This window comes from Macaca thibetana, chromosome 14, assembly GCF_024542745.1.
Source record: "Macaca thibetana thibetana isolate TM-01 chromosome 14, ASM2454274v1, whole genome shotgun sequence".
Lineage (NCBI taxonomy): Eukaryota > Metazoa > Chordata > Mammalia > Primates > Cercopithecidae > Macaca > Macaca thibetana.
The window spans coordinates 47,325,938-47,340,567 of record NC_065591.1 but is presented as its reverse complement, the minus strand read 5'-3'; the positions used below and the strand labels follow the sequence as shown (position 1 = coordinate 47,340,567).

The 14,630-nt window shown below is 40.0% G+C and overlaps 1 pseudogene; it reads left to right on the top strand.

The window, feature by feature from the left end:
* The first annotated feature begins 3,863 nt into the window (after positions 1-3,863).
* On the top strand, positions 3,864-4,700 carry LOC126934691 (mas-related G-protein coupled receptor member X3-like; annotated as a pseudogene).
* Positions 4,701-14,630: the final 9,930 nt, after the last annotated feature.

Genomic DNA, 14,630 nt, shown 5'->3' with positions numbered 1-14,630 from the left:
TGAAAGAGGCTGACTAGGCAGGTGGAAAAGCCCTGCATGGCCAACACACAGCCAAATAGGCTGTTTGGATCTGTGTCTCCACCCAAATTCCCAATGTGGGAGGTAGGGCCTGGTGGGAGGTGATTAGATAACGGGGACAGTTTCTCATGAATGGTTTAACAACATCCCCCTTTGGTATTGTTGTCATGATGGTGAGTGAGTTCTCATGAAATCTAGTTGTTTAAAAGCGTATAACACCTCCTCCCTCTCTCTCTTGCTCCTGCTCTCACCATGTGAGATGCCTCGCTCCCCCTTTGCCTCTGACACGATTGGAAGCTTCCTAAGGCCTCCCCAGAAGCAGAAGCCACTATGCTTCCTGTACAGCCTGTAGAGCCATGAGCCAATTGAACCTGTTTTCTTCATCAATTAACCACTCTCAGGTATTTCTTTATAGCAATGTGAGAACAAACTACTACACAGTGAAGAGCCAGGAGGTAGGAATCCCAAATCGCTTCCCTACTGCCTGCCAGTCTCCCGCCGGTATCTCAATTCAGGCAGAAACCAGAATAAAAAGAACCCCACTGATGAGGTACATAGAAACCACTCTCTTAGGATGTCAGACAGGATAGAGAAGAATGGAAAGCAAATCCTCATGGCAAATGAGACGCTCCCTCTCACCTTCTTATAGCCTCCTAATTCCTGGTGCTTTCTCTATCTAAACGTCATTGATTCTTATCTCATTTCAGCTTTACCAGACTGTTATATGTTTCATGCATCTTTCTCTACTGTCACTTTTATGCAGAAACATTTGCATTTATCAAAAGTGCATAAAAAATAAAATGTAATTTTAAAAAGAGAAAACATGCCTTTTGTTTAGAATCTATGTTTGGCTGCTCTAATAGAGACACAAACTAGAAATATCTTAAAGAAGGAAGTACTGTTGTCCCTCTGTGTCACTAGGTTCTGAACCTGCAGGCTCAACAAACCACATGTCGAAAATATCCCAAAAATAGAGATATGGTGGATTTGTGTATGTACTAAACAGGTACAAACTTTTTTTCTCATCATTATTTTCTAAAAAATACAGTATAACAAGAATTCACATAATGTTTACATTTTATTAGACATTATAAATAAACTAGAAATGACTTAATGCATAAGGGAGAAAGTACACACGAAATATATAAATACTACATTATTTTATATGAGGAAATTGAGAATCTGCAGATTTTGGTGTGTGCAGGGGTTCCGGTAACAATCCCCTGTGAATACCCAGGGATGACTATATTTAAGATCTGAGCTGGAATCTCCAAGGCATCAGATAATTAGGACTCCAAAAATTGTTGCTCCCAGGTCCCTAGAGTGACATCCTCATCCATGTGGTCCTACAGGGCTCCCAGGCAGCTCAGCATCCCAGCCTGATGGAGAAGGAAGAGGGGAAGGAGACGCTATACTCCTTCTATTGATCCCATGAGCCAGGACTTCCTTACATCACATCTGCTCACCTCCTATTGACCAGAACCTGGTCATACGATGTCATCCAGCATCAAGGTAAATTGAGATGCAGATCCTTGTGCTACTTTTTTTCTTTTTAATTATACTTTAAGTTCTAGGGTACATGTGCACAATGTGCAGGTTTGTTACATATGTATACTTGTGCCATGTTGATGTGGTGCACCCACCAACTCATCAGCACCCATCAACTCATCATTTACATCAGGTATAACTCCCAGTGCCATCCCTCCCCCTTCCCCCCTCCCCATAATAGGCCCTGGTGTGTGATGTTCCCCTTCCAGAGTCCTACTTTTAAACCCTCAGAATTGTTATGTGACTGAAGAGGAAAATGGATATTGTAGCCACTTAGTAGTTTCTTCAGCCCCTGATTGTCTCTGATTCTGTGCTCACATCAAGATTTTTCCAGAGCTCCTCAGAAATAATGATTGTGGGGTAGAGAGCAATAGACAAGTCTCATGCAGGGCTTCAAGGACCAGGGGGTGCTATTGGGTTTGCTCTTCATGGTGCGATCTTAGGAAGACTCTTTAATTCTTCAAGCTTCAACTGCTTCTTATGTTATATGAGGATATTATAATAGATGGTCTTTAAGGAATACATGCTAAAACTGGTGATATTGCAGTGAACAAAAACAGGCATGGCTTAGTCCTTATGGAGCTTCAGGTTTCATGAGAAAGACAAATATATCATACCCTAAATGTAGATGGATAAACAGTTTAGAGCCCTGAGTGTGGATAACAGAGATTCTCCTTTTCCTCCCATTTCCTTTTCTGGCCAAGTAAGGCTGTGGCAGATTTTCTCTCTAAGAGAGCTCATGATGGACGCACTCACTCCAGATGCTCTTCTGTACTCCTAGAGTAGGGTATGTCTTCTTTCCACCTGGAGGCCTCCTGCCCCTATGCATCCTCAGGATTCCAAGCAAAAGTGGCCTTTGATAGGCAAAAAGGAACTCCTGAATTTATTCCTAAATAGCATTCACTCACCTCTGTTTTGTTCCCCATTTCATTCGCTTCTCATCCTCTATCTGGAGTTTAAGGGACAGATACTTTCCTCTCTTAGTGCTCTAATTCATTATCTCCCATACAGGAATAATACTAATTCTTACCTCCTAGGCTCTTCAGATAATTAAAAGAGACAATACCCTAAAAACTCTCAATCAGCTGCTATTATTCTCCCAGATGAGACCCAGTCCTCATTCTCCTGTCAAAATCTGCATGAATATCTCTCTTTATACTCCAAGCCCTACACATCTCCTATTTCCCCTTATGGACATACAGATGTTTGCATCAACAAAGAAACGCTACCAAAGATCTCCTGAAAGAGAGAATGAAATAGGTTTACATTGTGTATACCCAGCAACACTTAGTAGTGCCTCATAGATATTCTCACACTTCAATTACCTGCTTCAGTGGCACTCAGACCTCACCCTCACTTACTCTTTCCTCTGCTCTATTGCTGAGCAATTCAGCTGAGACCCACATCTGACCCAAAACATTGTGTACAAAAATGCTTCTAGGTGTTCAGCAAAGCCACACTGGGTCCTCATTTCAAAGTCACATCAGTGGTCAATTTCAGGTTTTGGGCACTCATCAATAATTCTTCTCTCAACACAGATAGAGCTGTCCATTCTGATGAATGAAATTTTCTTCATCTAATTATATGTGTGTGTTTTAATGTTTTATATTGTGCTTTCATTTTTATTTTCCACTTCATCTAAATCTACCATTACCATTAGGCTCCTCATGCATGCATCCCTCCATCGAATGAATATTTATGAAGAGCATAGTGTGCGGCTCATGGAAATAGGCACTGGGGGTATAAAATGTAAAATGTGGTCCTGTCTGCAATGACTGACACACTGAGTTATTTCTCACTCACCAGGCCCAGCCATTTTCACACTTATCATAGCGAAGGTCACATTTTCCTCTGATTCATAATGCATGTTCTTCTTTCCTGACCATGGATGAGCAGTACTGGTCATGAGGGTGTCACAACCACCTCTTTGTGTATCTGAATTCCTCCACCTGAGAGAAAATGTCAGGCCCAGGATACAGTAATGATCGGGTCCACAGCCCTGGCCGGATGAGTTGGGGGTGTTTTGATCCTAATGTTATTCCCATGTCAGCACAGAACTTGTGTGGCAGTAGAGAGAGGTCAGGCTTCAGAGTCAGCAAGAACTGGATTTCAAACTGGATTTGAGGACCCCCACCTTTTGATAAGTGACTTATTCTCTGCGAGTCTCTGATCTCTCCTCTTTAAATGAGGACAGTAAAAATACCACATGGCAGGGTGGTGGGGAGAATCAGAGATCATACAGCTGGTGATCACATCTGGTTTCTGTTTCCAGGGGCACCAGACTAGGGTTTCTGAGCATGGATCCAACCATCCCAGCCTTGGACACAGAACTGACACCAATCAACGGAACCGAGGAGACTCCTTGCTATAAGTAGACCTTGAGCCTCACGGTGTTGACATGCATCATTTCCCTTGTGGGGCTGACAGGAAACATGGTTGTACTCTGGCTCCTGGGCTTCCACATGCGCAGGAACGCCTTCTCCATCTACATCCTCAACCTGGCCACCACCAACTTCCTCCTCCTCAGCGGCCACGTTATACTTTCCCAGTTACACCTCATCAATATCCTCGATCCCATCTCCAAAATCGTCAGTCCTGTGAATGACCTTTTCCTACTCTGCAGGCCTAAGCATGCTGAGCGTCATCAGCACAGAGCGCTGCCTGTCCGTCCTGTGGACCATCTGGTACCGCTGCCGCCACCCCACACACCTGTCAGAAGTTGTGTGTGTCCTGCTCTGGGCCCTGTCCCTGCTGCGGAGCATCCTGGAGTGGATGTTCTATGACTTCCTGCTTAGTGGTGCTGATTCTGTTTGGTGTCAAAATCAGATTTCATCACAGTCATGTTGCTGATGTTTTTATCTGTGGTTCTCTGTGGGTCCAGCCTGGTCCTGCTGGTCGGGATCCTTTACGGGTCCCAGAAGATGCCACTGACCAGGCTGTATGTGACCATCCTGCTCACAGTGCTGGTCTTCCTCCTCTGTGGGCTGTCCTTCGTCATTCAGTGGGCCCTGTTTTCCAGGATCCACCTGGATTTTGATGTTTTATTTTGTCATGTTCATCTAGTTTCCATTTTTCTGCTCTCTCTTAACAGTAACGCCAACTCCATCATTTACTTCTGAACATGGATCACATCACAGGACCCTTTGCAGACACTCCCCAGTACCGGCCAGGAGCCTAATAACTCCCCTAGCTGGCTAGACTCAAAAGAGAAATAACAGTCACTGCAGTCTGGCTCTCAGGAAGCCCCATACCTAGGGGAAGGGAGAGAGCACCACATCAAGGGAGTACTCCCATGGGACAAAAGAATCTGAACAGCAGCCCTTGAGCCACAGGTCTTCCCTCTGACAGTCCATCCAAATGAAAAGGAACCAGAAAAACAATTCTGATAATATGACAAAACAAGGTTCTTTAACACCCCCAAAAGATCATAGTAGCTCATCAGCAATGGATCCAAACCAAGAAAAGATCTCTGAATTGCAAAAAAAAAAAAAAAAAAAAAAAAAAAAAAAGTGAATTCAGTAGGTGGATTATTAAACTACTCAAGGAGGCACCAGAGACAGGTGAATACCAACTCAAATAAAATTTTTAAATATTACAGGATATGGACCAAAAAATCCTCAGAGAAATAGACAGCATGAATTTAGAAAATTACAACTTCTGAAAATGAAGGACACAGAGAAATGCAAAATACACTGGAAAAATCTCAATAATAGAATCAAACAAGTAGAAGAAAGAAATTCACAGCTGGGAAACAAGGCTTTCAAATTAACCCAGTATGACAAAGGCAATTAAAAAAGAATTTAAAAAAATAAACAAAGCCTCCAAGAAATTTGGGATTATGTTAAACGACCAAATTTGAGAACAATTGGAGTTCCAGATATGTTAAATGACCAAATACAAGAAAAATCGGTGTTCCTGAGAAAGAAGAAAAATCTCAATGTTTGGAAAACGTATTTGAGGGAATGATCAAGGAAAAGTTCACCGGGCTTGCTAGAGATCTAGATACCCAAATATGAGAAACTCAAAGAACACCCGCGAAATTCATCAAAAAAGATCATCACCTAGGCATATACTCATCAGGTTATCAAAAGTCATGATGAAGGAAAGAACCTTAAGAGCTGTGAGGCAAATGCATCAGGTAACCTATAAAGGAAAAGGTATCAGATTAACAACAGATTTCTCAGCAGAAACCCTACAAACTAGAAGGGATTGAGGCCCTATCTTTAACTTCCTTAAACAAAACAATTACCAGGCAGGAATATTGTGTCCGATGAAACTAGGCTTCATAAACGAAGGAAAGATAGAGTCTTTTTCAGACAAACAAATGCTGAGAGATTTTGCCACTACCAAGCCAGCACTATAAGAACTGCTGAGAGGAGCTCTAAATCTTGAAATAAAACCTTGAAATGCACCAAAATAGAACCTTCTTAGACATTAAATCTCACAGGACCTATAAAACGATAACAGAATTTAAAAATAAGGTATTTAGGCAACAACTAGCATGATGAATAGAATAGCACCTCACATCTCAATACTAACACTGAATATAAATGGCCTAAATGCTCCACTTAAAAGATACAGGATGGCAGAATGGATAAGAATTCATCAACCAACTATCTGCTCTCTTCAGAAAACTTGCCTAACACATAAGACTTACAGAAACCTATAGTAAAGGAGCGGAAAAGGATAGTCCATTCAAACGGACACTGGAAGTGAGCAGGATGAGCTATTTTTGCATCAGACAAAATGGACTTTAATGCAACAACAAAGAGAAAAAACAAAGAGAGATATTATATAACAATAAAAGGTCTAGTCCAACAGGAAAATATCACAATCCTAAATATATATGCACCTAACACTGGAGCTCACAAGTTTATAAAACAGTTACCAGTAGGCTTAAGAAATGAGATAGGTGGCAACACAATAATAGCGTGCAACCTCAATAGTACTCCACTGACAGCACTAGACAGGCCATCAATTCAGAAAGTCAACAAAGAAACCATGGATTTAAACTATACCCTAGAACAAATGGACTTAACGATATTCACAGAAGGTTCTACCCAACATTTGCAGAATATACATTCTATTCATCAGCACATGGAGCATTCTCCAAGATAGACCATACTATAGGCCACAAAACAAGTCTCAATAAATTTAAGAAAATTGAAATTATATCAAGTAGTCTCTCAGAGCACAGTGGAATAAAATTGGAAATCAAATCCAAAAGGAACCTTCAAAACCATGCAAATACATGGAAATTAAAGAACCTGCTCCTGAATTATTATTGGGTCAACAATGAAATCAAGATGGAAATTTAAAAATTCTATAAACTGAACGATAATAGTGACACAACCTATCAAAACCTCTGGAATACGGCAAAAGTGGTGCTAAGAGGAAAGTTCATAGCATTAAATGCATACATCAAAATGTCTGAAAGGGCACAAATAGACAATCTAAGGTCACATCTCAAGGAACTAGAGAAGCAAGAACAAACTAAACCCAAATCCAGCAAAAGAAAATAAAAATAAAAAAATAATAAAAACTATCAGAGCAGAACTAAATGAAACTGAAACACACAAACAAAACAAAAGAAAAATGAAACAAAAGGCTGGTTCTTTGAAAACATAAACAAAATTGATACATCATTAGCGAGGTTAACCAAGAAAAGAACAGAGAAGATTCAAATAAGCTCAATTAGAAATGAAACAAGAAATATTACAACCAATACTACAGAAATACAAAAGATCCTTCAAGGCTACTGCAATCAACTTTACATGCACAAACCAGAAAACCTGGAGGTTATGCATAAATTCCTGGAAATATGCAAACCTCCTAGATTAAACCAGGAAGAAACAGAAAATCTGAACAGCCAATAAAATGCAGTGAGATTGAAATAAAAAATTTTTTTTAATTGCCAACAAAAAGTACAGGATCAGATGTATTCACAGCTGAATTCTATCAGATATTCAAAGAAGAATTGGTGTCAATCATACTGAAGCTATTCCAAAATATAGAGAAAGAGGGAATCCTGCCTGAAGCATTATATGAAGCCAATGTCACCTTAATACCAAAACTAGGGAAGGACATATAAAAAAGAAAACTACAGACCAGTACCCTTGATGAATATACCTGCAGAAATCCCCAACAAAATACTAGCTAACCCAATCCAACAGCATATCAAGAAGATAATCCACCATTGTCAAGTGCGTGCCAGGTATGCAGGATAGGTTAGCATACACCAGTCAATAAATGTGATACATCACATAAACAGAATTAAAAACAAAAATCACATGATCATCTCAATAGATGCTGAAAAAGCACTGGACAAAATCTAGCATTTCTTTATGATTTAAAACCTTCAGCAAAATTGACATAAAAGGTACATACCTTAGTAATAAAAGCCATCTATGACAAACCCACAGCAAACATTATACTGAATGGGGAAAAGTTGAAAACATTATCCTGTTGAAAACATTGTCCCTGAGAACTGGAACAAGACAAGGATGTCACTTTCACCACTTCTATTCAACATAATAGTGGAAGTTTTAGCCAGAGTAATCAGACAAGAGAAAGAAATCAAGGGCACCCAAATCAATAAAGAGGAAGTCAAACTGTCCCTGTTCACTGATGATATGATTGTATACCTAGAAAACCCTAAAGACTCATCCAGAAAGCTCCTAGAATTGATACCTAAATTCAGTGAAGTTTCAGGATACAAATTCAATGTACACAAATCAGTAGCACTGCTATACACCAACAGTGACCAAGCTGAGAATCAAATCAAGAACTCAAACACTTTTACAATGTGACCAAGCTGAGAATCAAATCAAGAACTCAAACACTTTTACAATAGCTGTAAAAAAAATACTTAAGAATATTCTTACCCAAGGAGGAGAAAGACCTCTACAAGGAAAACTGCAAAACACTGCCGACATCATAGATGACACAAACAAATGGAAACACATCCCATGCTCATGGATCTACAGTAGAATCAATATTGTGAAAATGACCATACTGTCAAAAGCAATCTACAAGTTCAATGCAAATATTTTCCCACCAAAATATCATCATCATTCTTCACACAACTAGAAAAAAAATTCTAAAATTCATATGGAACAACAATAAAAAAAACAAAAACATAAAAAAACAACAACAACAACAACAACAACTGCATAGCCAAAGCAAGACTTAGCAAAAAGAACAAATCTGGAGGCATCACATTAGCCATCTTCAAACTATATTGCAAGGCTATAATCACCAAAACAGCATGGCACTGGCATAAAACTAGGCACTATTAGACCAGTGGAAAAGAAGAGAGAATCCAGAAATAAAGCCAAATACTTACAGCCAACTGATCTTTGACAAAAGCAAACAAAAACATAAAGTGGGGAAAGGACACCCTGGTTAACAAATGGTGCTGAGATAATTGGCAAGCCACATGTAGAAGAATGAAACTGGATCCTCATCTCTCATTTTATACAAAAATTGACACAAGATGGATCAAAGACTTAAATATAAGACCTAAAACCATAAAAATTCTGGAAGATGACATCAGAAAAATGCTTCTAGACATTTGCTTAGGCAAAGACTTCATGGCCAAGAACCCAAAAGTAAATGCAACAAAAACAAAAATAAATAGATGGGACTTAATTAAACTAAAAAGCTTTTGCACAGCAAAAGCAATCATCAGCAGAGCAAACAGACAACCCACAGAGTGAGAGAAAATCTTCACAAACTATGCATCTGACAAAGGACTAATATCCAGAATCTACAAGGAACTCAAACAAATCAGCAAGAAGAAAGCAAACAATCCCATGAAAAAGTGGGCTAAGGACATGAATAGACAGTTCTCAAAAGAAGATATATAAATTGTCAATAAAGAGGAAATAATGCTTAACATCACTAATGATCAGGGAAATGTAAATCAAAACCATAATGTGATACCACCTTACTTCTGCAAGAATGGTCATAACTTAAAAATCTAAAAATAATAGATGTTGGCGGGTATGTGGTGATAATGGAACACTTTTACACTGCTGGTTGGGAATATAAACTAGCACAATCACTATGGAAACCAGTGTGAAAATTTAGTAAAGAACTAAAAGTAGATCAACCATGTGATCCAGCAATCCCATTAAATATGTATAAATATATATATTTATATACCATGGAATACTACTCAGCCATAAAAAGGAATAAAATAATGGTATTCACAGCAATCTAGATGGAATTGGAGACCCTTATTCTAAGTGGGGTAACTCAGGAATGGAAAACCAAACATCATATGTTCTCACTTACAAGTGGGGGCTAAGCTGTGAGGACGAAAAGGCATAGAATAATATAATGAACTTTGGGGACTTGTCAGGGAAGGATGGAAGAGGGGTAAGGGATAAAGACTACCCATTAGGTATAGTGTACACTGCTTAGGTGATGGGTGCACCAAAATCTCAGAAATTACCACTAAAGAACTTACCCATGTAAGCAAACACCACTTGTTACCCCAAAACCCATTGAAATAAAACTAATAATAATAAATGATTTAATTTCACCAAACTTAAAAAGTTCACTGTTCAGAGTTGATAATAATAAAAGAAGTAAGAATGAAAAGTGTAGCAAGTGGTAGCCTCTGGACAATGGGACTCTAGATTTTCACCTTGCATACACTTTTCTAGCATTTGGAAAGGAAGTATACACATGAATATATCACCACTATAATAAAGAAAACATCAAAAAATGGTGTCAGGCCATTGTCAGCCTTGAATGACCCTATGATCTGCTTTTTCATTTGGATATAAAACCTCATAATGGTAGTTCACATTGCTTAATGTGATACCTAGGCCCATAATTGATTTTTAAAATCAAGACAGCAATTACTTACAGGAAATTGAACAAGATGGGATCTGATGGGAGAGGCTGATATGTATTGGATATGGGACAGAGGCCAAGAATCATCTCAGTTAGGATTTGTGCCTCAAATACCTCTGGCCTCTGATTTGTCCACAGTCCTCATACAGGAAATAACAAGTCTGTCCAGCATCTTCATAAGCCTGGATTGCTCACCAGCTTTCATTTCAGCTCCTGTAGGCATCTCCTGAATTAAGCAACACAGAAAAGTCCTCTGAAGTTACTGAATCCCAGAAAGGCTCTCCACCTTTAGCACAAGAGGAGTCTTCACCTCTGGACAAAGAAGGGACAATAAGGGTAAGTACCAAGAACTGTCTTCTTCCATAGTCAGTTATGGTTTTTGCTATAAGATCATGTCCCTGTGCTTCCACCTTGGTGCTACATGCAGGAGGTCATGAGCTTGTTTCAGGAGAAGACAGGAGACATGAAGCTTCCTTTTGGAAACTGAGTGCTGCCAGCCCAAATTGTGTGAGTTCCAAATGGGGTCCCCCTTCTGATTTATCCCCATATCACCTCCTTCATTCCAATCATTCAATCTGCTCTCCTGGCGAGAATGCTGCCTCTTACATTCTTTTAACAAGCAAGGGGACATGCAGGCACTTCTTCCCAGAGTTGAACTGTTATAGAGCCAGTTTTGTTGTTTTACTTACCTTTCAAATTTATTCTTCTTTGCCTATCTGGAAAGATCTAAGGAAGATATAGATGGTCCAACAATTAAGGAGTGTTTCATGAGGAAAGTATTTACAAAGATGCACAGGGTTAAGGGAAAGAGACAATGCATGGGTCAGCACCCTAAGCAGCAATACATAGGGGAGCACTACTTCCTCGCTTAGGCTGAAAGGGACAGGGAAGGAGCAGTTACCATTGTCGCCATAGCCATAGCTGTAGCCATAAGGGTGGGAGAGCAGGAGCAGGCAAGTAGAGAAGCCCTGCATGGCTAACACACAGCTACACAGGTTGATATAGTTTGGATCTATGTTCCCACCAAAATCTGATGTTGACCGTAATTCCCAATGTTGGAGGGAGGGCCTGGTGGGAGATGTTTATTAGATCATGGAGATGGTTTTGCATGAATGTTTTAACACCATCCCCTTTTGGTATTGTTGTTGTAATACTGATGAGTTCTCATGAAATCTAGATGCTTAAAAGTGTGTAGCAACTCCTCCCTCTCTCTCTTGCTCCTACTCTCACTATGCGAGATGCCTCGCTCCCCCTTTGCCTTTCACCATGATTGGAAGCTTCCTGAGGCCTCCCCTGAAGCAGAAGCTGCTATGCAGGATTGGAAGCTTTCCCCTAAAGCGGAAGCTGCTAGTCTGTAGAGAGCTATGAGCCAGTTAAACCCATTTTCTTCACAGATTTCCCAGTCTCAGGTATTTCTTTTTAGCAATGCAATAAGGAACTAATACACAGTCAGAGAGCCAGGAGATGGAAATCCCAAGGTGCTCTCCTGCTGTCTTCCAGTCTCCTGTCGGTGTCTCCCAGTGTCTCAATTCCACCAGAAACCAGAAATAATAAGAATCCACTGATGTGGTACATAGAAGCCACTCTCTTGGGATGTCAAACAGGATAAAGAAGAATGGAAAGCAAATCCTCATGGCAAATGAGACTATCCCTCTCACCTTCTTGTGTCCTCCTAATTCCTGGGGCTTTCTTTATTTGATTGATTCCTGTCTCATTTCAGCTCTATCAGACTACTTTAATGTTTGGCATGTCTTTCTCTACTGTCACTTTTATGCAGAAATGTTTGCATTTGTCAAAAATGCATAGAAAATAAAATGTAATTTTAAAAAGAGAACATATTTATTTTGTTTAGAATATAAGTTTGGCTGTTCTAATAAAGACACGAAGTAGAAATATATTAAACAAGAAAGTATAGTTGAGCCTCTGGGTCACTAAGTTCTGAATCTACAGATTCAACAAACCACAGGAGGAAACTTTTCCAAAAATAAAGGTGTGGCAGAATTGTGTATGTACTGAACAGGTACAAACTTGTTTTTCCTTGTCATTATTTCCGAAAAACTACAATGTAACAAGAATTTACATAGCATTTGCATTTTGTCAGTTATTCTAAGTAATTTTAAATGATTTAATGTATCTGGGAGAAAGTGCATAGAGTATATACAAATACCACATATAAGGAAATCGAGCATCTGCAGATTTTTGTTTGTGCTGGGGTTCTGGAAACAATCCCCCATGAATACTGAATACACAAAAATGACACTCTTTGAGATCTGAGCTAGAAGCTCCAACACATCATACACCAGAATTCCAAAAATTGCTGCTTCCAGTTCCTAGAGAGTTGCCCTCATCCTTGTGATCCTACCTGGTTCCCAGCAACATCAGCATTCCAGTCTTATGGAAAAGGATGAGGCTTTGCTCCTTCTATTAATCCCATGAGCTGGGACTTGGTTCTATCACTTTTGTGATTCTTCCACTTAACAGCACCTGATCATGCAATGTCATCCAGCACCAAGGAAAACTGGGATGTGGGTCCTTGTGCTGCTTGTGCATTCTCAGAATTGTTACATGACCACAGAGGAAAATGAATGTTGGGGCAACCTAGCAGTCTCTTCAGTCCCTGACGGTCTCTGATTCTGTGCTCATATCAATATTTTTCAGGAACTCCTCAGAAATAATAAATGATGGGGCAGAGAACAGAACTGGTCTCATGCAGGGCTCCAGGGACCAGGGGCTGGTATTGGACCTGCTCTTCATGTTGTGAACTCAGGAAAACCCTTTAATTCTCTAGGTCTTGGCTTCATCTCATGTTATATGAGGAATAATACCATAGATGGTCTTTAAGGAACACATGCTAAATGTTGGTGATACCACAGTGAAAAAGATAGGCATGACTTACTCCTTATCGAGCTTTGGGTTTCATGAGAAAGACAAACATATCATACCATAAATATAGATGGACAAACAGCTCTTTAGTGCCCTGAGTGTGGGTAACAGAGGTTCTCCTTTTCCTCCCATTTCCTTTCTCAGCTACTCAGAGCTGTGGCATCTTGTCTCTCTAAGAGAACTCATGATGGACGCATTCCCTCCTGATGTTTCATCTGTACTCCCAGAGGAGGGTGCGTCTTCTTTCCACCTGGAGAGGCTCCTGCCCATGTGCATCCTTAGGATTCCAGAAGCAAATGTGGCCTCTGATAGGCAAAGAAAAAAAAAAAACTGAATTTATTCCTAAATGGTGTTCACTTCATCTCTATTTTGTTCCCTCTTTGAATTTGCTTCTCATTCTCTACCTGGAGTTTGTTTAGGTTAGTTTTTTTTTTTCAGATCCACAATTTTGACTGATAACTTGGATTTAACTTGAGAATCAATGACTTTACCCCGTCTAACATGTATAATTGACACATAGTTGCTGGGTCCCTGGTAAAAAACTGGATCGTAACAGTGCTCATAATCCCAGCATTTGGGAGGCCAAGAACATCATGAGGTCGTGACCATCCTGGGTGAAACCCCATCTCCACTAAAAATACAAAAAATTAGCTGGGCGTGGTGGCGGCTGCCTCTAGTCCCAGCTACTGGATCGTGAGTCAGGCGGAGCTTGCAGTGAGCCGAGATCACGCTACTGCACTCCAGCCTGGACTACAGAGCCAGACTCCGTCTCAAAAAAAAAAAAAAAACCCCTCAGCCCTGCTGGGACTACATAAATATAACTCTCAGGACAAATAATTCCCTCTTTTGTACTCAATTGCATTATCTGCAGTAGAGGAATAATACCAATTTTTACCTCCTGGGCTCTTCAGATGATTAAAAGAAGCAATACCTTATAAACTGTCAATCAGCTACTATTATTCTCCCAGATTAGACCTAATCCTCATTCTCCAGTTGAAATTGCATGAATATGTCTCTTTTTAACTCCAAGCCCTACACGTCGCCTATTTCCCCTCATGGACACCTCTCATATAAATGTTTTCATCAACAAAGAAATGCTACCAGAGATCTCCCGAAGGAGAGAATGAAATAGGTTTACATTGTGTACACCAGTAGAACATTTAGTAGTCCCCCATAGATATTCCCACACTTCTGTTACCTCCGTCAGTTATACTCAGACCTCATCTGCACTTACTCTTTCCTCTGTTCTATTGTTGAGTAATTCAGATGAGACCCACACCCTACCCAAAAACACTGTGTACAAAAATGCTTCTAGG